The sequence below is a fragment of the Octopus bimaculoides genome, chromosome 14 (genome assembly GCF_046866305.1).
Source record: "Octopus bimaculoides isolate indiv1 chromosome 14, ASM4686630v1, whole genome shotgun sequence".
Lineage (NCBI taxonomy): Eukaryota > Metazoa > Mollusca > Cephalopoda > Octopoda > Octopodidae > Octopus > Octopus bimaculoides.
In genome coordinates, this window is record NC_142941.1 from 19,094,843 (window position 1) to 19,120,649 (window position 25,807).

Consider the following 25,807-nt stretch of genomic DNA (forward strand, 5'->3'; position numbering starts at 1 on the left):
CACAAGTTCAATTTCTATTCTTGAAGAGACATTACTTTAATTCAACACATTCAAAAAAGTAGTGTTATTGTTGTTTAATCCTGGTCAATCATGTCATGAATGGCTGGTGTTCAAACAATGATGGTGCAGTCTTTATTCTCGAGGATCACATCATCCAATGTAGCATTCAGATTATTCTGCCAAATGTAAAGCTTATTTATTCACATTATTTCCAATTAATAATGTATTATCTCATAGCTTTGAGATTTCAATGATGCAATTGCATACTTTTAGAATGACATACAAGGGTAGGTGTGAGAGGCCAGATCTGGTCAGTTTGAACTTAGAACAGGTAGAATATTTGGGGCCAGATATGGGCAGTTTAAATGCTAACAGGGTAAGGCAGGTGTGGCTTGAAGCAAATTTGACTGCTAATTCTTGTAGGTCGAGTTACTACAGAGGTTCCATTGTTGGCTTGAATTGAAACAATGTAAATATAAAAGATTAGATTAAATGAAATCTAAATGAATCAATAATGTTTCTACTTTGAATACAGCCATTTCAATTGCAGATCAAAATACCTTCAATCTCATCTACTCTTTAATAGTTAATAACTCAAAACTGGCTGAACAAATGCCAAGTTATGAATCAATTTCTTTAAAAATATGCACATAGGAACAGGCATGGTTGTGTGGTCAAGAAGCTTGCATAGAAACCATGCGATTTCAGGTTCAGTCCCACAGTGTGGTACCTTGGGTAAAGTGTCTTTTACTCTAGTCCTAGGTCAACCAATGCCTTGTGAATTTTGTTAAGTCTGCCGTGTGTGTGTGTGTGTGTGTGTGTATGTGTGTGTGTATTCCCCCACTGTTTGACAACTGGTGTTGATTTATTTACATCCTCATAACTTAGCACTTCGGCAAAAGAAACCAATAGAATAAGTACCAAACTTCAAAAATAAACACAGGGGTCAATTTGTTTGACTAAACCCCAGTTTGGCTGAATCTCAATGATGGAAAAACAAGTAAAAGATAAAGATTCTTGTCCAACTAGTATTTTACAGCTTAAACTTTCATGGAAATAAGATATATTTGTGCAAAAGTTAGATATGGCTAAAACAGAAAGACAGAGGAAATAAATCATATATAAAATATTGACTGAGTTGATGACAATGCTTAACCCTTTAGCACTCAAACCAGCCATATCCAGCCAAAATATTCCACCATTTTTGTGTTAAAACTGGCCAGATCTGGTCTCTCATACTTATCCTACAATGTTATTATAAGCAATCGTGCCATGAAAATCTCTTAGCTACCGGGTAATACGATTAATTCAAAATAATGTGAATAAATATGCATTACATCTGAGAGAGTAATCTGAATGCTAATCATCATCATCATCAATTAGCATTGGTTTTCCATGCTGGCGTGGGTTAGATGGTTTGATCGGGACTGATAAGCTGGAGAGCTGTACCAGGCTCCAGTCTAATTTGGCTTGCTTTCTACAGCTGGATATTCTTAACACCAACCACTCCAAGAGTGTAGAGGATGCCTTTTATGTGTCATCAGCACAGGTGCCTTTTTACATGTCACCAGCACAAGCCACAACCATGATTTCACTTAGCTGGATATGTCTGCTCAAGCACAGCAAATTTGTTTTGGAAACATTCTCGAGTCCTAGAAGACAAAAGATTCTAAATTTTGTTAAGGCAGATAGTGAGATATCTTAGCCTAAGGTAAATTTGCAGTTAAATGAGTCAATTTAATGCCACCCTACTAACTGAATGTTCAATAGTTTGTAATACTGTATCCTATTGTGGTGGGCTCATGCAATAGCTCAATCCATTGGGTTACAAATAGGTAGCATGATGTAAGTACTGAGTTCATTGTGTTACGGATGAGAGTTTAGTTTGGTTGATCTGCTTAGTTACTTTTTTTTTTTTTAATTGAAAATTTAGACAATTTAATAATTACATACATGACATGTATGTATACGATATGTATACAATACAAAACCACATTAAAATACAAATCCAACACCGAAAAACACAAACAAGAGCAAAGAAAGAAAAATAAATAAAAAAAAGAAGAAAGAATAAGAAAAACATCAATCGAACACTAAGCCCACACCATGGACGACAGCAAGGCTAAGATACTGGAACAGCCAAGCACTTTCACCAGCATCACCTGACATCTTGGTAAGGCAAGCCACCAACTATGACAAGAATTTCACTGTTCAACAGGTCTGGAAAAGGTAATAGGAGGGAAAATTTCTCCAGTGTATTGTCACTTAAATGACTCCATTAAAATAAGTCCTTAGTTTTGTGTTAAAACTGGCCAGATCTGGCCTCTCATACCTATCCTACAATGTCATTCTAAAAATAAGCAATCACACTATGAAAATCTCTTAGCTCCAAGATAATGCATGGTTAATTCAAAATAATGTGAATAAATATACATTATATTTGAGAGAGTAATCATACATTTTTTTATACATAATATCTGAGAGACTAATCATCATCATCATCATCATCGTTTAGCATCCGTTTTCTATGCTGGTATATTTGTATCCTTTGTAAATCCACACACCATAGTAAACTGAGAGAAACAGACATAATTATCATCATAGCTTTAGTAATTTAGAGTTATACACACAGCAACACGAATATTTGACAATTCATTAACTCTTTAGCATTTAAAGCAGCCATATCTGGCCAAAATATTCTACTTGTTTAATACTCAAATTGGCCAGAGCCAGCCTCTCACACGTACCTACAATGTCATTCTAAAAGTAAACAATCACATCACTGAAATCTCAAAACTACAAGGTAATGCATGACTAATTCATATCAAAGTGAATAAATAAGCATTACCTTTGACAGAGAAATCTGAATGTTAAAGGGTTAAATTTAATTAATTAAAAAGGAACACTGTTTTCAATAGGTTGGCTATGTTTCTTGTACCGAGTTCCTTATAGAAGATCAGTCTTACTCTCAAGAGAACTAAGTACCAATACATAAAAAATCATTATCACATGATCACAAATTTACATTCTACTAATACGTTTTGAAGCAAAGCCCATAAGACTGAAATTATTTATTAAATAGTGCTAAATACTGGAATATAATAAGAGCACTACAATGAAGAAATTTATCTTATTCATTCAATGCAAAGGAAAATCTGAGATGATATTTTCGCCTTTGATCTAATGCAACCAGTGAGTTGTTTAACAAACCCAAGGAAGTAATTTCAAATGTAAATAATTTTCAATAATTAGATCGCCATGTTTGTGACATTAACAATAGCTTTAATAGTGGAGATTAATTAGACCACTGATCCCCCCACCTTATGTCTCAATATTTATATTCTTGGATCCTTCAGATCCCACTCCTCCCAAAGAGAGAGTATAGCCAATTTAATTTACTTTAATGTATTATGAGGGCATACTTTATCTCAAGAGAAATAGAAAATTAAAAACAAAACTAACTAATTGCCAAAATTTCATCAAGATGGTTTTGTTTTCCCTTTAAAGAAACACATCACTAAACATAATAAGAAAACGGCATAGCTAGAAAATTCTTCATTTGTTTTGCTAGCATTGTTGTTTCTCTTGGATAGTTCAGCATTTCCTTTTTTTTTTGTTGTAGGTGTCTTGGAAAATCAAACAAGTGGGAAGATTGCTTAAGACTGATAAGATTTGGTGAAGATTAGTAAGAGAATGTAGAGGTGTTTCACTAGACAAAGAATTGTATAAGGCATTCTCAGCCATGGAGGTGTCAATGAATGGTATCAAAATGCAAATATGCTTTAAAAGTGTCATTCCCCCCTAACTTATTAAGCCTGACTAACAGATCATCATTATAATGCACCTGCTCATTGTTTCAAATTTATCAAAATAAGGTTCTTCAAAGAAACAGTCTCCAGACTTGAAGTCTACCATATACCAAATCATTATTGTAATTCAGAAGTCAAAATTGAATTCATGAACCGTTAAAACGCATTTCAATATTTTGCACTATGTTACAGAGAATTTCTGAATTGGGCTTTATGTGCTTTAGGACAGTAAAATAGGAATTTGTAATCATATGACAAGTATTTTTTTATATGAACTTATACATTGATATTTATTTCTTGTATGAATGCATCAGCTCAATCTATCAAATTTATCAAAGTTTCTCAAATTGTTTTGGCAAAACATATACTAAAACTGGAACGATACAGAGATTAGTATGACCCCTGTGCAAGAACAACATACAAATTCATGAAGTGTTCCATGTTCTAGGTGTGGCTGTGTGGTAAGAAGCTTGCTTCCCAAGCACATGGTTCCAGATTCAGTCCCACTGTGTGACACCTTGGGCAAGTGCCTTCTACTGTATCCTCGGGTTGACCAAAGCCTTTTGAATGGATTTGAGGAGACAGAAACTGAAAGAAGCCCATTATATGTATGTATGTATGTATGTATGTATATATATCTATGTGTGTGTCTTTAGCCCTCCATCACTGCTTGACAACTGGTGTTGGTGTGTTTACATCCTCGTAACTTAGTGGTTCAGCAAAAGAGAACGATAGAATAAGTACTAGGCTTAAGAAATAAGTCCTGGGATCGATTTGTTCACCTAAAACCCTTCAAGGTGGTGCTCCAGCATGACTGTAATCAAATGACTGAAACAAAGTAAAAGTGTAAAAGAGTAACAAAAATTTTCTTTTGCCCCCAACACACTCCGGACTCAAAGTCTGCTGAATCTTTAAGGCAAACCATTAAGTTAGAATTAAACTCAAGGACTGCAGACGTGTAGTAAGAAGTTTGCTTCCCAACCACATGGCTCTGGATTCAATCCCACTGTGTGGAACCTTGTGTGTCTTCTACTATAGCCTCAGACCAATCAAAGCCTTCTGAGTGAATTTGGTAGATGGAAATTCAAAGAAGACAATTGTATGTGAATGTGTGTGTAGGTGCGTATGTGAGAGAGAGAAAGGGAGAGGGGGAGAGAGAGAGAGAAGCCATCATGTAAGTATTGCCTTTGATCATCTTCCATATCTGGTCATAGGGAATTATTTCCTTACTTGAAAATGTTGAGGGTTGGCAACAGGAAGCGCATCCAGCTGCAGAAAATCTGCCTCAACAATATTCCGTCTGACCCATGCAAGCATGGAAAAGTTGGCATTAAAATAACAACAATGTTAAAAGCATGAAACTTTTACTTGCTGCAGTTCAGAGAAGAATGGTAAAGATTAAACCCTGTATCATTGAAAATGCTTGCTGATAGTATGATCAAGATTAAAAGAATCAAGTTAATTATATTAGAATCAGTGTCAAATTTTGGTTATAATTAAACCTGAATATTTTATTATTTTTCCTTTTTCTTCTTTACTGAACACATTAAATAACTTGATTTCAACCAAAAATAAGCATTTCTTTGAGAAAAATCAAAAATTTTGTAGGTTTTATTTTCTTTTGATTGGTATCGTAATACCTACTTCCAACAGCTGCTGACACCATGCAGTGATCAAATTATACATCCTCATACAGTTTATTTCTCAAAACAGGGTTTAATCACTTTTTAATGACTTATATTCTTTCTGTACTATATTCAATAAAAACTCATCTGCCTGATTAATAAACTTGCCTTTACAAAGATCTACCTAATTAACGACACTTTTTGGTGCTGTAATCTTTTTATTTTTACTGCCATTACTCAAAAAAAACTTTTATAATCATTAAAATAGAACCCATTATCCTATCTTTCACCATACTTCCTTAGAAGTAAATCAATTTGTTTTTTATCTTGGTTTTCTTCAATGGATTTAACTGCTGCAATAAAGAGATACTGCACATTAAATCACTATACAAATATAGATTGCACCAGCTAAACAAACCTTACTTATAATAGTTTGATTCTATGTGCAAAATAGTAGTTTTACACCTCAATATATACACATTTACTTTCTTTACTGCCACATAGAGCACAACAGATTTCGTAAGCTAAGAATAGATTGAATTCTAATGATAACATTCTGACCAAATGCAAATATTCTCTACAACAAACTGCATGAATAACCTTCATAGATCCAAATATTTCTCAGCTATATTTGAACTGGTCTGAAGTTTGTATATATATTCTTTCTGCTGCTGATTTGTAAACCTACTCTCGAATTCATTCCAACCTGGTGTGGCCAATGTGCACCATTAATGGTTAATATTGATAAATTTACCATAAAGAAAGCACAGCTTTCTAATTAGCTCAGAGTCGCCTCTCTTGGTATCTAGTGCTGAAGAGTACTAACAAGCCCAAGATGAATTCACTAGTACTGAGCTGACTATGATGTTTTAATACCTTTTTGTTTTAAATGAACTTTTTTTTTTCCATGAACTGCAGTGAAAAGCTTTTACAGGTTTAAATATTTCTCAAACATATTTGAATTGGTCTTCAGTTTGTATTTTTTCTGTCACTGCTTTGCACATCTACTTGTGCATGTGTGTGGCCCAGTCATGTAATATATAAAACATAAATTACTATTAATGTGAAATAAAATTGATATACTATGAATTAATCCAGTATAATTAAAAAACATTTAGATAATCTCTTGTTTCTCTCTCTCATACACACAAGCAAATTTATTTCAATGGATGACTTTCTTTTGTAAGTGACACGTTTTGATTTCTGATATCAAAAAGCTCACGCAAATATGTATGAGTGCCTTTTATTATTTGAAAAACAGTGGTGGTGGTGGGGGGGGGGGGACCCCTCTCTACACCATCTATTTGTGTCAAAGCTCACTTAAGCTTTGTGAATTCCTGAAATTACAGCCTGCCACAGAAATTATCTTTCTAGATACTTTTCTATTTTCTCCTTGAATTGATGCTATGCTACTCCACCTCGTTGTATTCCATTGCCACTTGTAACTAATTGCAACTAAGATTACTATGTCTTAAAATGCCATTGAAAGCCATGATTTTGTTTCAGAGTGAACTCTTTCAAGTTCAGATTAGTTGGCAATATTCTATATCTTCTCTGCTCCACAATGGTTTAATTTTTTTTAATCATTTTCACTTAAACTTCTTAAGAAAAGTTATAATTAGCAATGCTATATATAGTAGTCATTATGATTATTTGTGGTGTCTGAAATGCAAAGGTTAATTAGATAGATTCATCTATCTACTTTGTCCAATTATCAAAAATCTACAAAGACAAATGATCCAGACAGAAACAATGAAAATAAGCTATCAACTGAAAGTGCAAGTTTCAATTTGTTTTAAGAATAGTTAATTTCTACATTTAAAAAAAAATTTTCAATTTCTGTTTGTCAGAAATGACATCATGAATGTCATGCTTTCAGCTCTCAAAACATATAGTAAGGAAGACCATCACTAACTATTAATCTTTTAGCATTCAGATTAGTCTGACAAATGTAATGCTTATTTATTCATTGTTCTGAATTGATCATGATGTGATTGTTTACTTTTACTATGACATTGTAGAATAGGTGTGATATGTTGGATCTGGCCAATTTGAACATAAAAGAAGCAGAATATTTTGGCTGGATATGGCTGGCTTAAATGCTAAAGGTTTAAAGAATCATACAGTGGCTCTTTCAGCCTTCTAGGCTTTTACATCATCATCATAGTTTAATGTTTGCTCTCCATACTGGCATGGGTTGGATGGTTTGACATGCAGCTGGCTAGCAGGAAGCTGTCCAGACTCCAACTGTCTGTTGTGGCATAATTTCTACAGCTGGATGACCTTCCTAATACCAACCACTTAGCAGAGTGTACTGGGTGTTTTTATGTGCCCCCAGCATGTCTTTTGGTAAATCATAGACGTTTGTGATAGCCTCTCATCAATAGAATTCTCTCCTCATATTGTAGTGTAAGAGGATTTCTCAGATAGAATCAGCATGACATTGTGCGAGACCAGACTAGTTTGAATTATAGATATTGTCTCTCTAATAGGCCGTCCACCCAGTTTCGCTCACTAAACTTGAGGCCTACATTCACCTATAATGGAAAACGCTTGACCAAGGTGCAACACAATGAGATCAAATGTGAAATTGCAGGATTAGGAAGCAAATCTTATATATAATTAACTTAAGCCAGGCATCATAACTCCATAAATGATAGAGGAGACTTAGCAAGTCATATGTATTGCTCCTTTGATTTTTCTGACATCTTGTTTGTAAGCCTAGAGTTAACATCAGCATGATATGGTTAACTTTACTGAAAGATAACTTTAATTGATGTATTTAATGTAACATTAAATATACATTCATCACTAGCATAGTGGACAATGGATGAGAGTGTTAATACAACTATTTTTAAAATAAAGGTTCCTAAATCAAATCCTGTCTGGTGCTATGTACATATGACTAGAGACTGAATTGTCATACAGATGTAAATATTGAATATTTAAAAATTTATCTTTGGAGATTAGGGTGGCGGCACAAAAGAAAATCGTATTAAATATACAAGATTGTATTATTTGTTGCAAAAAAAAAAAAAAAAAAGTAAAAAGAATTGTTTACAGAATCACACATTCAGGTGTAATGGATTTCATCAGTGATTGCCTCTCCTCTTTCAGTGTCCACAATTATTTTGTGTTTACTGAGGGATTGTATAGGTTTATTGCTTGTGTAGTAAGCTATGAAATTCTTAAATTGTCTTGATTTCCTGTAATACTGACTATCTCATCAATTCACCTGAGACAGTATCTTGTTTTCTAATATGTACGTTTATATATATATATATATATATATATATATATATATATATATATATATATAATCATCATATTTACATGAATTTTATTCTACTTTCAGAGTCAAATGAAATTCACTGAGGCAGATTTTTTTCATAGCTGAATTCTCTTCCTGTCACCAACTTGAATCTGTAATATTTCTCCCAAGCCCCTCAAACATGAATGGTTCAATGGCTGAACATAGTTTCACAGTAGACTGCAGACAACACTGCTTGTGTGAGTGATATTTATTTTACAATTAGCACACAATACCAGTCACCATCAATGAAACCCACTGACTCAAGATGCCATACAGTGTGATTGAACCTGAAGCCATGTAGTTGCCAAACTTTATAACAGCCATGCCTGTGCCTAGAGCCTATATATCTATACACACTATTTGATGGGCTTCCATACAGTTTCCATGACGTAAATTTCACTTACAAGGCATTGGGCAATCTGAGGATATACTGGAAGACACTTGCTCAAGATGCCAGTGGGGTTGAACATGGAGCCACATGGCAGTGAAGTGAACATGTTCCAAATGCCGACTTAAAGGAAAAAAGGTTAATTAATTTACTAAATTACAGCAAATTCCTGACTGTTTTCAAAATTAGAAGTGTATTTCATTAGAGATACATGATTACAAAAGTTTTAAGCTAAGGGGTTAATGAAGAGAAAATGCCAACACCACAAACTACAGCCATGTTCCTAATGATTGATATCTTTTATTGCAAACGGTTAATATCAATCATCCATTAGTATTTCTCTTACAATAAACAGAATCACTATTGTGTTATGTAGACATACAAAACTTGACGCTGATTATTTTTTTTATTAAATTTCAGCCAGCCTTGCTTTACAGCCTCTATACAAATATATAGATGTACTATATATATGTGCACTTCTATATGACACACACATGTGAATACACATTCACATACATGCCTTTGGAATATGTTATCCTTTTCTAGTTATAAAAGACAGTTTTGAAATGAATACTTTTATGTAAAAATGTAGGAATTATTTCACTTTCTCGTGTAACTTTGAATCGGGAACAAACAAAACATTCTTGTGCTACTTTTTTTTATCATACTTCTTCTCACTACTGTAAACACCCAAATACCAGATGGAACAATCCGATTTGTGCAAGGAATGTGAATTTGAAATGAGCAACTTCTTGTAATCACAATAAATATTAAAATGTGTGGCAGAATTTTTTCTTTTGTATTCTATATATATATATATATATATATATATATATATATATATATTTAACTTATTTCATTTTGAAGGAAATGTAACATGTTGAAGAATTCATTATCTAACATATATGTTTACTTATTTTATTTCCTGCTAGGAAAGAGATTACAAAAATAAGCAAAGTTTAAATTTGGAAATATAATAATTATTCCTCTAATTGTGGTTCAGTGATTGTTTTCAGGCCAAGGAAATAAGGTGTGATGTAATTTGTAAGCTACCTCTTTGTAAATACTTCGTTCTGGGATCTTACGTGGAATTGTGTAAAATTCTTTCATAGATTCTTGTTGAATTCCATTATGTAGATAATGTTTTAAATGCATTTGTGAAAGTATTTGTAGATAATGTCTCGAATGCATTAATGAAAATATTTTAAAAGAAATCTTGTGATATTCAATAATTTTATAACCTTCTATAGTTATTCTAATGGATTTTTGTAACATCAGAAAATATTCAGAATAGAATAATATATTTAGGTTTTTTTGGGGTTTTTTTCACTGGATCACATATAGTGTTTAAAATTTATGATTTTAAAACAGGTGTTCTGTTATGCTTTGAAAAATAATGTTCCATACATACAGAACAAAGAACATTAAGAATATGAAAAGAAAAAAATAAAGAAGAAAGAAACATTATTTGAAAATACACCTCTTATCATATGGAATTGTATTCAGTTTGTGCCAAATTTATCTTTTGGCAACTAATAAGACACTATCTACGAATGGCAATGATTTTGTTTTGGCACTTGAATTGGCAAAAGTGAGTGATTTAGAAATTCTTAGTTTTAGTAGCCAAGAGGAAAATAGAAGAACATGTTACAGCATTGTATTTCCCTGTTGTCATTAGGTTTTGGTAACTTCGAATGTGTATGTGCTAGAGGAAATGTTTCCAAACTGATTGCACTGTGAACTGACATATGCTTCGATTATTAATCTTGTCATTTTAATATCTTTTAGGTTCAGTTTATGGGTGTAAAATGGTTAAATAATAACTGTTCTCATTTGAAGTAGTGGTTTGCTTCCAAGAAATTGCTAGTTCTTTATGTTCCAACAAACAAATCCATGTAAAAATTAAAAATCTCTGTATCTGGAATCTTCTGTGGGTAGTTTTGTATTCAGCAGTTTGAATGTAAATTTGAAAGTTTACAAACAAGAAGCATTACAATATCACTTTGATTACTTTCTTTTTAGTGAAAAGAATCACAAATATAAAGACACTATCACTGAAATTTTTACATCTGCTACTTCAATCCTTTCCTTTATTACATTTTGTATCATGTCCTTAGATAACATACAAATACTGTATTTAATTGAATGTAAGACAAAATATATACAGTTGCACATTATTTTCTCACATCATTTACTACCTGTATAAAATATATAATTTTTATAACATTGTTAAACACCTGTTGTTAGACAATTTTAAACACATGTGACTGACTTTGGAACAAATATTGTTTGATAATGTTATTCTGCAAGCTGGCAGAATCATTAGCACATTGGCAAAATGCTTAGTGGCATTTCATCTACCGTTATGTACTAAGTTCAAATTCTGTCAAGGTTGACTTTGCCTTTCATCCTTTCAGGATTGATAAAATAAGTACTCTCAACATAGTGGCTCAACCTGGAGAGACTCACTGATCTCTGAACTACACAGAATTCTTTGATAAACAGTTTTATGTCTATAGTCACAGAAGTCAACGTAGGGCAATTAAGTCCATTTAAAATTGGTTATTTGGTTGGCTGGTTGGCTGGTGTGACCAGAATTATAATCAAGACATTAAAAGAAGTGAGAAAGCCAATAAGAGATGGTCATATTGTCATATCAACATGGAATTATTGTCATTTACTTTCTGTAATGATGGTTATACAGTCAATTCTTTTCATTTGTGGAAAATTTTTAAATAGAACATTTTCACTTAATAACTGCTGGAATAACAAGGTGATTTGATTGTCTTTATTGGTTTGGCCTGGAAGAAGGGGCAGTGTTCATGGCCATCATAAGGCCTGTGAGACTAGTGAAAGCAACAAAATTAATGTTCCTTTTAAATAATTGTTAAGTCAATGGATGCAATAAACACAAAGGCAAGAAGGAAATCTCAGAAAGTTCACATGCAGGTGAGGAAGGACTGGATGTTGTAATTAATTAGTGCAAGGACTGGAGATGAGTGGATGGATGCAATGAGAGTGAAGAGAGGAAAAGAAATGAGTCTTGAGTGTCAGTCAGCACGTAAAGAAGTGCCAATCACTCAAAGTGGATAGAACTTGTGAAAAAGAGAGACCTAGGAAGACATGGGACGAAATACTGAAGGACGATCTCAGGACACTCAATGTTATGGAGGAGATGACAAAAGACAGATATTCAGTGCTTTGCTGTACTCAAGGTGACCCATCTTCCACACTGAAGTGTTAATGATACTTCCCTCGCTGAAGCAGAGGCCACTGTAGTAGTGCTGGAAGAGAGAGAGAGAGAGAGATCTGTAGGTCAGATGTTGGTGAGCAACTAACATGCCAATCAGTCAAGTAACATTCAGAGGAACTTCAGAAATAAACACAGGTGTGGCTGTGTGAAAAGAATTTGCTTCCCAACCACATGCTTCCAGGTTCAGGCCCACTGCATGGTACCTTGATCAAGTGTCTTTTCTGATAGCCCAAGGCTGATGAAAACCTTGTGAGCTTATTTGGTAAATGGAAACTGAAAGAAACCTGTTGTGTGTGTGTGTGTGTGTGTGTGTGTGTGTGCACGTGCATGCACGCACGTGTGCACGGTGTGTGTGTGTGTGTGGGTGTGGGTGTAATGTGTATGTACGTAATGTGAGTGTATGTGTTTCTGTTTGTATTTGTCCCTCACTACTGCTTGGCAGCAATCAATATTGGTTTGTTTAAATCTCCATACATTAGTGGTATGGCAAAAACAGACTGAGATAATGAGTACCAGGCAGAAAAAACAAAAACAAAAAACAACAACAAAGCAGTGCTCCAGAGTGGCCACTCTCCAATGATTGTAACAAGATAAAGATAGAAGTTCTGGGGTCAATTTGTTTGAGTAAGCCCTTCAAAGCAGTGCTCCAGCATGACCACAGTCCAATGACTGAAACAAGTAGAAGATAAAAGACAACAAAAAAAAAATGTAGGCATCATTATTAGCCACAAAGCAACAAGTGTCTATTTTGTGTTGTGTCCTGCTTCTGTTCAATGATGCCCGGTACTAGCATGCTTTAAGTTTTCTTTAAAATGGGATACTCACTAATAACCTTTAAATTTAAAACCCACACAGTATATCAATCTAATATCAATCTAATCAATACTTTTATTTCCATTATAGAACTTGATCAGGGAAGTTCAAAGTTCATTTTGTTCTGTATGGTTTTGTACATTAAACTAATGGCAACACATGCAACATTTTACAGGAAAATTAAATAGATTTAAGACAAGGCAGCAAATATAATACTAGTATATGATGCACACACACAAGTTTTAATATATCTCAGTAGAAGCCCATTTTTTTTTTCTCTCAAAGCTATTATGGATGTGTTCTTAATGTGAATTATGTCTCCTATATTAAATTCAGTTACTTGAAATGATTGACATTACAAGCTGAAATGGTTGACACCTCTTACACACAATATCGTTAATATTCCAAGACAAGAAACCAAAAGCTGTTTTTACTCATTGAAATTTCTATAGTTAGAAGAAAGCCCAGTGAGAATTAAAGACATTACTAAAAAGAAAGTATTGCTCATATATTTATATATAAATATATATATATATATATATATATATATATATATATATATATATATATATATATATATATATATTTATATTACATATATATGGATAGAAAGATAGCTAGATATATATATATATATATATATATATATATACCATCATCATTTGACCAGGGGTAGCAAGGTCAAAGGCTGCACCAGACTCCAGTCTGATTTGGCATGGTTTCTTTGGCTGGATGCTCTTCCTAATGACAACCACTCTAAGAGTGTGAACATGTAAAGAAGTGAAGATCACTCAAAGTGGATGGAACTTGCGGAAGAGGGAGACCCAGGAAAACATTGGACGATGTACTGGGATGATGTCAGGAAACTGATCCTTATGGAGGGGATGACAAAGGACCGAGATATCCAGTGTCTTGCTGTACTCAACAAGACCCATCCTCCACAGAAGAAGTGTTAATGCCACTCCTCCTGCTGAAGAGGTTTGGTCTACAAGAGTCTTGTGCCAGTGCCATGTAAAAAGCACCAGTGCCACATGAAAAACAACAGTGCCAGTATCATATTAAAAGCATCCATGCCGGTGTATGGGAGAGAAAGAGACAGAAAGAATTTGCTGGTGCATGGGAGAGAAAGAGAGAGAGAGAGAGAGAGAATTCAAGTTAACAACTAGCAGCAAAGGAAATTATAATTTGTCTCACTGCACCTGAAGTCTAGCTTTCATCAAAATATCTTCAAAATGAATTAATTTATAGTTAATCTTAACAACATCGCTATATCTTCAATAGACATTGGATATAAAGAATTTAACTTCGCAATTTCATTCAACACGTAGAAATGTTCTGTTGAAAAGAAGGAAATAAAAAAAAAAAAAACATGACCTCTTCCCTTTATGTCTGTTAACTCCTCTTTCATTCAATCACAAGATTCACAGAGCAGTTGGAGGTAGGGATTACTATCATTCCGAGTAGCTGCTGTTGCTAGAGAGAGAGAGAGAAAGAGAGGGAAAGAAAGAAAGCCAGAGAGATTCAACAGATGACAGAACTGGGTGAGTAGCTTTGGTATAGAAAAGCAAAATGAGATATTTGGTCAATATTAATAGTCATTCCCAAAAATAAGCTGTAAAGATATACGCTGCAAAAGGCAAACAAATTCCAGCAAATTTTTGTTGGGTAGGAAAAACAAGGTGGGGTCAACTCTCTGAAAGTAAGAGTGGAGTGATATTTTGCATAGTATTGAAAGAAAACAGGATTTGATTTAGTTTTAGCATCAGTTAGTTGGAAAGAGTTGGTGTGGATACATTTCCTACAGGCTGTGTGGAAAAAAACTTTCCTTCCCTACCACATGGTTTCAGGTTCAGTTCCACTGTGTGGCACCTTGGCCCTGGGTCAACCAAAGCATTGTGAGTGGATTGAGCAGACAGAAAGCTTATATTTGTGGGTGATTATAAGAATGAACTCATAAGTGACAAGTAGAAAAGTACCCAAAGAGAAGAAACACTGAACATTTATGTAGCAGCTTAGAGTTACATAATATAAGTTACATAATATAAAAAGACATTCCAAATGCATATTCTTTTCTACTCTAGGCACAATGCCCCAAATTTTGGGGAAGGGGCCAGTCAATTGGGTCGACCCCAGTACATAACTGGTACTTAATTTATCAACCCTGAATATAAAGACAGACAAAATACCACTAAGCAGTTTACCCGGCATACAAACATTTCTGCCAGCTCACCGTCTTTTCTTTTGTGACTGTCTCCCCACCATCGCTTGACAACCGATGACAGTGTGTTTATGTCCCCGTAACTTAGTGGTTTGGCAGAAGAGACCAATAGAATAAGAACTAGGCTTACAAAGAATAAATCCTGGGGTTGATTTGTTCAACTAAAGGTAGTGCTCCAGCATGGCTGCAGTCAAATGATTGAAACAAGTAAAAGCATAAAAGATGTGTGTGTAAATGAGGTGTGTTTGTGTGTGTGTGTGTGTGTGTGTGTGTACAATGGAAATGGGATGGTAATGTTCAATACTGAAAATGTGTGTGTATGTGTGTGCATATACAAGAGAACTATGTGAAACTTAACACATACTTGTAAGGTTGTAGAGTACATTTGGGTGAAATTCCTCTCTTCTCTTTATTATATATGTGCTTTCAAACGTAGCAGATAACAGCTAGCCTTTGGCTGCTATTTGGACCCCATTGTGTCCACTACTCTGATTGGTTGGTATTGGCGCAATTTGTCCCTTACTCTGTCGCACCAATATGCAGCATATAACCAATCAGAGCTGTAAATAAGATCACATGAGACAGCCTGTTCTCAACCCCATCTGAGCCTACTGTTCCTTATAAAAACTCATTTTCTCCTCATCACAAGGTCTTTGGTTCCAGACCTTTTTAAGTCTGGCCACTGACCACACAAGGCACAGCCAGTTCTAGCAACAACGCCAGACGACAACACCCGTCCAACAGCAACATTCCCAGGTTTCAACACAGCACTCTTTATGAATTACTTCACCATGGATCAACAGCAAATATACAACCTGCAAGCCAGATGACAACACCTGTCCAACAGCATTACAGCAACCTCTTTCTCTGTTGCCACCATCATCATCATCTTAACGTTGTCAACATCATCTCTACATACACAAACTCAACAAGCAACTTGCCCTGGTTCCAATACTGCACTGTTTGTGAATTACTTCACCATGAATTAACAGTGAATATACAACCTGCAAGAACTCTTGTACCAAGTGACTCAAGAAGCAGCATTACAGCCACAACTGTGTATGACATGTATCAACTCCAGTTCTGTGTCATCACCGCAACTTCTTGATACAGTATTTCAATCACTGTGTACAATTGATTACGTAACTGGTATTTCTTGTGTCTATAAACATTCTTCTAACTTCTTGTTATAGACTTTTTCACTGTTTTCTTCCTCAATGCTACTCTTATATGTATTAATGCACGCACATACACTTTTTTCTCATGACAGCCTGTCTATTATTTTGTATAGATGATGCACACACAGACACACATGTTAACATACCAATAAATTTTCTTAAATCTTCTACTCAGTCGTGCTTCTCTTTTCCCACTGGCACATATATGTATTATTCCAGCTTTCTGAACAGAGTCGTTATTAGATGGTTTCACCATGCACGGCTTTGACCCTCTTATAATGTAAAGCACATACAAAAATAATCCAGAATCCTCATCTGGTACCGGATTGATCCCAAAATTGAATATGTTTGTGTCAGTCAAAAGGCCAAACATCCCTGAAAGTTTCATTCATATTCATCCAGCGGTTCTTGAGATATCTTGTCCACAGACAAACAAACAAACATGACTGAAAACAATACCGCCGCCTTCGCTAAGGTGGAGGTAATAAAAGAGACAAATATGCAGACACTTGTACATATTTATATGAGCACATCATCCACCATTACCTACAAATTACTCTGTGACGTACACTTCTTTGAATACTTAGGCACAAGCATTGTATAACACATACACAAATACTTTGGTATATCCTTGCATACACACATATACAAGCTGTGTAACCATAACCATGTGCACAATGCCTTATGAATGATCTCTCAAATATATACACGCTTCTCCTGGTGTTATATGCTCTAAGGAGGAAGGTGGGGAAGTTGCTATCAAGTATTTCAACATTAGCATTTACTTGACATTCAATAAGCTTCAAACAAACCATCATTGAAAAGAATAATAAATTTGTGTGTGTGTGTGTGTGTGTGTGTGTGTGTGTGTGTGTGTGTGTGTGTGTGTGTGTGTGTGTGTGTGTGTGTGTGTGTGTGTGTGTGAGAGAGAGAGAGAGGTCCCCACCCTTCTCTCCTAGTCTTTCTTTTATTATTCTATATAGTGTCATCTCAGAAATAGGATTGTTTTGTCTTATTACAAACTACCAAAAATAGACATTATTATTGAAGTCATGTGAAATCTTCCATTTATATTGCATTCTTTTTATCAAATTTATTTATTAACTTTTGTTCAGGCTTCTATAAACAAATTAAAATTTTGCTGATTAAAAAAAAAAATTGTGAGTTTATTTAATATTTATTTTATTGCATGACATTATTTATGCATTATTTTATATATTTACTTTTTCAATTAAAAAAAATAAATCTAATAACGATTTTCTTGTTTATACTATAATACATATGAAGGGAGTTAAATAATGATTTGTTTCAGCAAAAAAAAAAAAAAAAAAAAAAAAAAGTGAGGGTTTGATCACAGTTCTGTGAACTACCAAACTATTTATTGATGCTCATTCAGCTGATTCAACAGTCCAAAGTTGTTGCTCAGTCAACCAATCCTAAGTCAAGCATGATCAACCAACTCCTGTCTTTTTAGGAATACCTAAAGCTATTATTAGCCAATGTGTTCTTATTTTTAAAACAGTAAAGTCTGTCTTGGTAGCATTTTCTAGTAGGTGAAGCAACCATTCTATCAAGAGGCTTCCTTGTGGGTGCCATACGCAAGGCTGTTTCAGTATTGCTTTTTTTTTAACACTTTAGCATTTAGACTGGCTATATCCAGTCTAAATATTCTATCTGCATTATGTTCAAACTAGCCAAATCTGGTTTCTCATGCCTATCCTACAATGTCATTCTACAAAAATAAACAATCACTGAAATCCTGAAGTTACTAGATAATGTAAGATTAATTCAAAACACTGTGCATAAATAAGCATTAGATTTGACAGAGAAACCTGAATGCTAAAGGATCAGTTAGTGTCATTCATCAGACTTTGACCATGCTGAGGCAGTAACTTACAAAGCTTTAGTTAATTACTAGCAGAAATACCCGGCTTTGCCCGGGTTAAAGAGAATAATGAAATCTAAAAACGCCGTCTAGACTACGCAACCCTCAACTGTTAGTAGCTACGATACCATATTTCTACATTAATAACTCTCCAATCCATGCCAGCATGGAACATAGCCATTAAGTGGAATGCCAGTCTCTCATCTAGGAGGGCCTTGAAATCAATGTTACCAACTGGGGATTATGTGTGTCGCAGTGATAATAAAAAGACCCAAAGGAGGTCTGCAACGAAATAATTTTACTCAACACTTTGCAAGTGAATCAGTGGAGGCAAAGATGCGTCTCAATTACTTGACAATTTATGCACCACATTGCAGAAATCACAATGTAAGTATATCTGAAAGGGTAGTCTTACACTGTTGTACCGTTGAATTACAAATAATGCTCATCTGTTATGTTCGGGTTAAAATTTCATCAACATCAAAAATATATGAATTTTCATGAGAGTTATGGCCGTTATACATAGAATATAATTTCCAAATTTCATAAAGATCCGTTCAGTACTTTTGACGTAGTTTTGGATAAGAAAACAAATGACTAATGTGTGTGTTTGTGTGCATGTGTTTGTGTGTGATGGGTGTATATATGTATAGATATCTGTATACATGTATATATGTATATATGTGTACATATTACATGTACATCTATATATATATACATCTACACATATGTATGCATATAGATCTATATCTATGCATATACGTGTACATATACATGTATATGTATACATATACATCTCTTTCTCTCTCTTTCTCTCTCTCTGAAAGTATCTGTAATTACAGTATCGAAATGTGATTGTTTCAGTTAGTGGAATAACGTGTACATATACATCTATATGTATACATATACATCTCTCTCTCTCTGAAAGTATCTGTCATTACAGTATCGAAATGTGATTGTTTCAGTTAGTAGAATAGTTTCATTTTTAAAGTGAAAGTATTTGACATGAGTGTTTTTGTTTCACTTTTGACACGTAATACTTAAATAGTGGAGGAGATATTATGTTGCCGTGGGCTCGAACTCTGCAAGAAGTTAAAATTTTGACTAAAACACAACTGGAACCCTAAGTAAGGCATGTGTAAAATTTGAATGAAATTGGTTGCGTAGTTCTCGAGTTTTAGGGATTCACACAGACAGACAGACAGACAGACACACATTCTCATTTTTATATATATAGATATCCACTTCTACATTGATACATACTATATAAACTTCTTAAGTAAGAGAGGTAAAATCAAAATAGAAATAAAGGGACAAAACTAAATACCACAATGTATTTTTATTTGATGCATTGCTTCTGCCATTCTTCATTGATTTATTGACATATATAATATATATATATATATATATATATATATATATATATATATATATATATAATCTGCTGGTGCCATGTAAAAAGCACTCAATCCACTCTGTAAGGTGGTTAGTGTTAGGAAGGGTATCCAGGAACAAAAGCCCTGCCAAAACACAGTGAAGATTGGTGCAGTCTTCTGCCTAACCAGCCCCTGTCAAACTGCCCAACACATGCTTGCATGGAAAACAGACAATAAATGATGATGATGTCATATATGTGTGTGTGTGTGTGTGTGTGTGTGTGTGTGTATGTATGTGTGGGTGTGTATGTATCAAGGTACATTGCATCATAGAGCCATTTCAGCCAATCTAACCAATTGGTTTTGGACTGGGTGTTAAATAACTGGATATTAGATAACTGGGTGGCTAACTAAAATCACATGCTCCTCAGAGACGACTAGTATGAAAAAATACAGCAATTGCTTTCAGTTACTGGAAGTGAGAAAATCTCACATCCAGTTTGTGGGGCTGTAAAAAAAGATTATACATACATACATATATATTGTACCTGTTGATTTATCTGCATTACTTTATCTCCATATCTACATAAATTTTAGATGCACTGAGGTCTAGTGATATTTTGCAAATGCAAGTAAACTGTATCTGATGCTACTTGTTTTGACAAGTTAAAAAGAGGAAGTTTATGACAGCGATGTAATTCTTTTTTGAGACACCTTTGAGTTTGAGAATCCAACAATATAATCCATATACTTATTTGTATTCTCAGTTTTCTTTTTCCCTCATCAATTCCTGCTTAATAATCCTTTCTACTATAGGTAGAAGACCTGAAGTTTTAGGAGAAGAGTCTAGTTTATTACATTGTCTCCATTGCTCAACTGGTATTTTATTTCATCAACCCTAATAGGATGAAAAGCTAGGTTGATCTCAGTGGAATTTGAACTAAAAACAAAGGACGAAATGCCGCTAAGAATTTTGTCCAGCATGCTAAAGATTCTGCCAGCTTGCTACCTTATTTCTGCTTAATGATAAACATACTTTCAACCTACTATTAAATAATCGTTGCATCTTCTCTCAATCTCCCTGTCTGTCTGTCTCTCTCTCTCACACACACACATATATACACCTGTGATATTTGTTATAGTAAGGTCATTTCAAAAGTATCCTCCTGTGTTCTACAAAAATTTGTTTATGTTTCATGCGAGTTTATTGTCAGAACAAATTAAACATTTTCAGCTGCTTCTATCTCACTCTTTCTCTCTTTCACTTTACTAAAGACATTCTCTAAGGTATAATTTTTTTCGACTTGTTATGTTACAATATTTATTATCTAACATCTTGTAGTAATTAACTTCTGGCATATTTAGTATCACACCTATTTATTTATTTTTCTTTCATTTCCAATTTTATCTGAATCTTCGTATGACCAAGAATTACTGAGAGATTTACTCACGAGGAAAAAAAAAATGATCTTAACAAAGATCTATATCTATTCCTAATATCAGTATTTTAAATTGATTGTTTTTAGTCCTTCACTTCTTCCTCAACTTCTCTTTTTAGATATGATTTACTTGACTTCTTTTTCTTAGAATATTATTATTATTATTATTATTATTATTATTATTATCTAGTGTTTTTTTTTAGTACATTCTCTAATTGTCTTTTAGGTATGGTTGGGTGGTAAGAAGCTTGCTTCCCAACCACAAGATTTATATTTAAAGTCCCACTGTGTAGCACCTTGGGCAAATGTCTTCTATAGCCCTGGGCCAACCAAAACCTTGTAAGTGGATTTGGTAGACAAAGACTGAAAGAAGCCTGTTATATGTGAGTGAGTGAGCAAGCGTGTGTGTCCCCTCCACATTACTACTTGCCAATCAGCATTGGTTTGTTTACATCCTTATAACTTAGCAGTTCAGCAAAAAAGTCCAATACAGTAAGTGCCAGATCCAAAAAAAAAAAATAAGGTACACCTAAAAATATTTCTGACTATAGATCTTCTCAATGATGGCTGAGCAAGGATTGACTGGTTAACCCTTCTGTTACCATATTTTCTCCGATATACACTGCCTTCTTTTCAAATAAATTTCAACAATAACTAAGAAAATTTAGTAACATAACTTATTATTAAGCTGGTGTTAGAAACATAAAACAGGAAGTTTGTACCACAGAACAATGGGCTGTCTCAGACAGGTTAGCACCAAAAGGATTAAACAACAACTTTGAATATAAACTACTGAATCAAACAAACATTGATCAACAATTTGGTAGATTACAAAATTGCAATCAAATTCTTGCATTTTTTGCAGAATCAAGTTATAATTTAACTCCCTTACATAATATGGTATAAAAAGAAGAGGTTTTATGTAAGTAAAATCCCTAGCTAGTGACCAGTGGGAGAAGGTATCCTCTCAACCAATACACTGTTGTAAGTGCTGCTGGATAACAGACTCTGGTGATGATATTATTCCACACTTTCCAATCCATGGTGTTGGCCTTAGCATGCTTGAGGTTGAGATGCTCTAACTTCAAGTCTTCTTCTGTTTATTTTGCCCATGTCTTCTTTGGTGCACTGTGTTGGATTCTCCAGTATGTGGAATTGCCACTGCCACAAAAGTTGGCGAGGTAATCCTCTGGTGTTCATTCTGCAGATGTGGCCAAGCCACTGTAACCTGCACTGCCAGACTTGGTCTTCAAATGGTTGGCTGCTGCTGATATTGTTCTCAGAAAGAGGTTTTATGTAATGATCCAAGTTGAAGAACATTTGTATCAAAGGAGAAGCAAGAAAGTAAGGAATGGCAAAATGACTGAAGTGTGACTGAAAGACACATAATATCATACAAGCTAATGTTTCTAATACAGATGAAATAAACTTGGAAACTGATAAACCCATAGTCAGTGCTGGTTTTAATCAAATTTGGTTGCTTTCTACTGAAATGATTTTATTATTTTTTTAAATCCATATGCATGTATCAATGGCACAGAGTAGTGGTTTTTGCCTATTATTTTTACCCATGAACCACTTTAATTCTTATTTTACTTGGGTGGACCTTCACAACATTCTATGTTTAAAAAACCCTATTGTATTTTTTTAATTAAATATTAGGAATTGTATTTTAAAAATTGTTAAAATATTTGGTGTATTGTAGAAGTATAAGCAATTTATTGCTCATAAATTTTACCAAAAAAAAAAAAAATCTTATATGGACTCTAGTTGATAGCCACTGGCATAGTGTTGCTACCATTAATTCAAGAGCATATGTTCCTAATTTGAATCCAATCTGGTACTGTGTGCACATTCAGGAATAAAATATTTAACGACAACAAACAAAATGTATAAATGTTGATATTAAAAAATGTTTGATTCATAATTCTAAAATTTGTAATCATTAACAATAGCTTACTCCAGATATTTAATGAATTTGAAATACTTATCAAATATAGTAAAATACATATTTAGTACAGTTAAATACTTATCAAATATGACTAAATACTTACAGAGTACAATTAAATACTATTGAGTACGGTTAAATACTATTGAGTATGGTTGAATACTATTGAGCACGTTAAATACTATTGAGCACGGTTAAATACTATTGAGCACGGTTAAATACTATAGAGTACAGTTAAATACTATAGAGTACAGTTAAATACTATAGAGTACAGTTAAATACTATAGAGTACAGTTAAATACTTACTAAATACTATAAGTTTCTCTTCTACAAGTGCATATTTTAGTGGATATGAATTTTGAAACTCTAGAAGTTGCAATAATAGTTTATGAGATCAATGCACTTGCTTCATTAGCCAAATAATAGGAAATTATTTCACCGGCTTACTTCAAAGAAACATCAGGAACACTTAGTTAATGTTTTACACTGAAGTGGAGTAGGACAAGTAATTAAAGTGGCTAATTTCAAGACTAATATAGCAACAGTCTGAGCAAACCTCACTTGAAGGAAAACAAATTTGTTTGAGCCAATGTGTGAGCTTCTGTATGATTGATCATATAGCTAGAAATAACAGCAAAATTTCCTAAAAATCTGAACATACAAGAGTTTTAAACATCTCGTATAGAATTCAGAAGATATATATATGCTTCTGATCAATAATTTTAATTTGCTTAATGCCTTCATAAAAGTAAAAAAAAAAATTTAAAAAACTAACTAAAAACAGAATATTTATTTAATATACTGCTAATTTACAAAGTATATTAGCATTTTAAAATTAGTTTTAGTATTAGTAAAGGTTATAGAAATACTGGCTGCTGTTATTTTAATTATACGTCAGTATAAACATTGAATTCTACAGCCTAAATATAGATACATGCTTTCTTGAACAATTATCTTTGAAATATTAAGGGAAGTTTGTCTCAGTTACCTCTTTTAACATCAATCTGTGTAGCACTAATTTTCCAGCACCCCTGGTTCCAGTCCCATGCCAGATTACTTATTTTGCTGAACTAATGGCGGCCATGTAACAACAATGTGTCACATGATTTTTTGTCCTTGAGTAACAACTGTTATTTCCTATTTGCTTACCCCTAGAAAGTATGGCAAATGGCTAATTTTACCTTCAAAATTTGCTTTTGTTACATTTATATTTATTCAAAGAATCCCTCTCAACACATGGTTATGATGCACCTTCCTACTACTCCTGCTCATGATCAGAGATGCACATATTCTCAGCTACTAAGGGACATGCTCAAGTGGTTAAGGTAAAGCAAGTAACAAACAAATCAGTGATATTAAGCAGAATATTTGCTATAACGATATTTTTGCTTCAGCAACTCAGTACTGAACTTGTCTGAAGTATAATGCAAAAATAGGTCAGTTTCAAAACATTGAGCCCTTTTAATACCAGCCTGCCTGAGACTGACCCACATTCTATGATACAAACTTCCTATTATAAAGTGATTTAAACTGAAACCTTCCATCAAAATTTCACATAAATTTATGTTCTAAACACTAATAACCAAAGTTATTTTACTAAATTCTTCATTAGTTTCAAAATTATTTGAAACACGGGGAATGTATTTTAACAGAAATATGGTAATGAAAGAGTTAAGAATGTATCTCTAAACCATAAAAATACCAATGGTTTATAATTTCTTGTAGCATAACCAAATACTTTGTTCCTGTTTGTATACAATATTTCATTAAGAATATACTATTCTTGTATTTAAAGGTAAACAAACTTGCAGAAAGCAACTGTAGTAAAAAATATATGAAAAGGATCAAACGGTATTAGTTTTAGTTTCTTTTCTTTTTTTGACAAAAACAAAAGAGTTTTTTTTTTTCTTTAGAGTTTTTAAATAAAACAATACATATAAAGAGTAAGTAATACTATTAGAAATATAATACCATGATGTCATCTACCATAAACAAAATCAGAGTAACTGGAAACAATAATTCACAAGTCATTGAGAAAACTCAACATTTTATGGAGAGTACAAATTTGTTTGAAGAAATGACTTTAAGACCAATAAATGTTTTAGAAACAAAATTACCAAAAACAAAAAAAAACAAAAAAAAACAGTTAAATAGAATGAGAATATATTCTGAATATTTTATTAACATTTAATACAAATATTATATGTTCCAGGAATGTACTCGGAGCACTAAATGCCTCTGACTGCTACTACCATATTCCTTAAGTTTGCCAGTTCTATACCACTCTCACTTAAATCCACATAACCATTTCTCTCCTCCCCTTCTCTATGACACCTCCTAGGCCTTATACTAACAATTTAACCACATTTTTTTCCCCTCCAGAAATTCTATTCTCAGAGACAGCTCTCTCTACCCACATTTTAACCTCAAAAACAAATATACTACAAAGACATTTTAACTGCACTATCTCACCCATTTATATCTATTCTCCAGCTTAGCAGGGACTTTTAAAAAAACATGAATACTGCAGCTCTATCACCTAATAAATAATTATTTTTACAA

At 33.6% G+C, this 25,807-nt stretch overlaps 1 protein-coding gene and 1 pseudogene across 6 annotated transcripts in view; one reads left to right on the forward strand and one right to left on the reverse strand.

Moving 5' to 3' along the window:
* Window positions 1–25,807, reverse strand: part of LOC106868156 (protein neuralized) — a 521,151-nt gene that overhangs the window by 415,752 nt on the left and 79,592 nt on the right. The gene's annotated exons all lie outside the window — the stretch shown is intronic.
* Window positions 4,159–4,256, forward strand: LOC128249461 (U6 spliceosomal RNA; annotated as a pseudogene).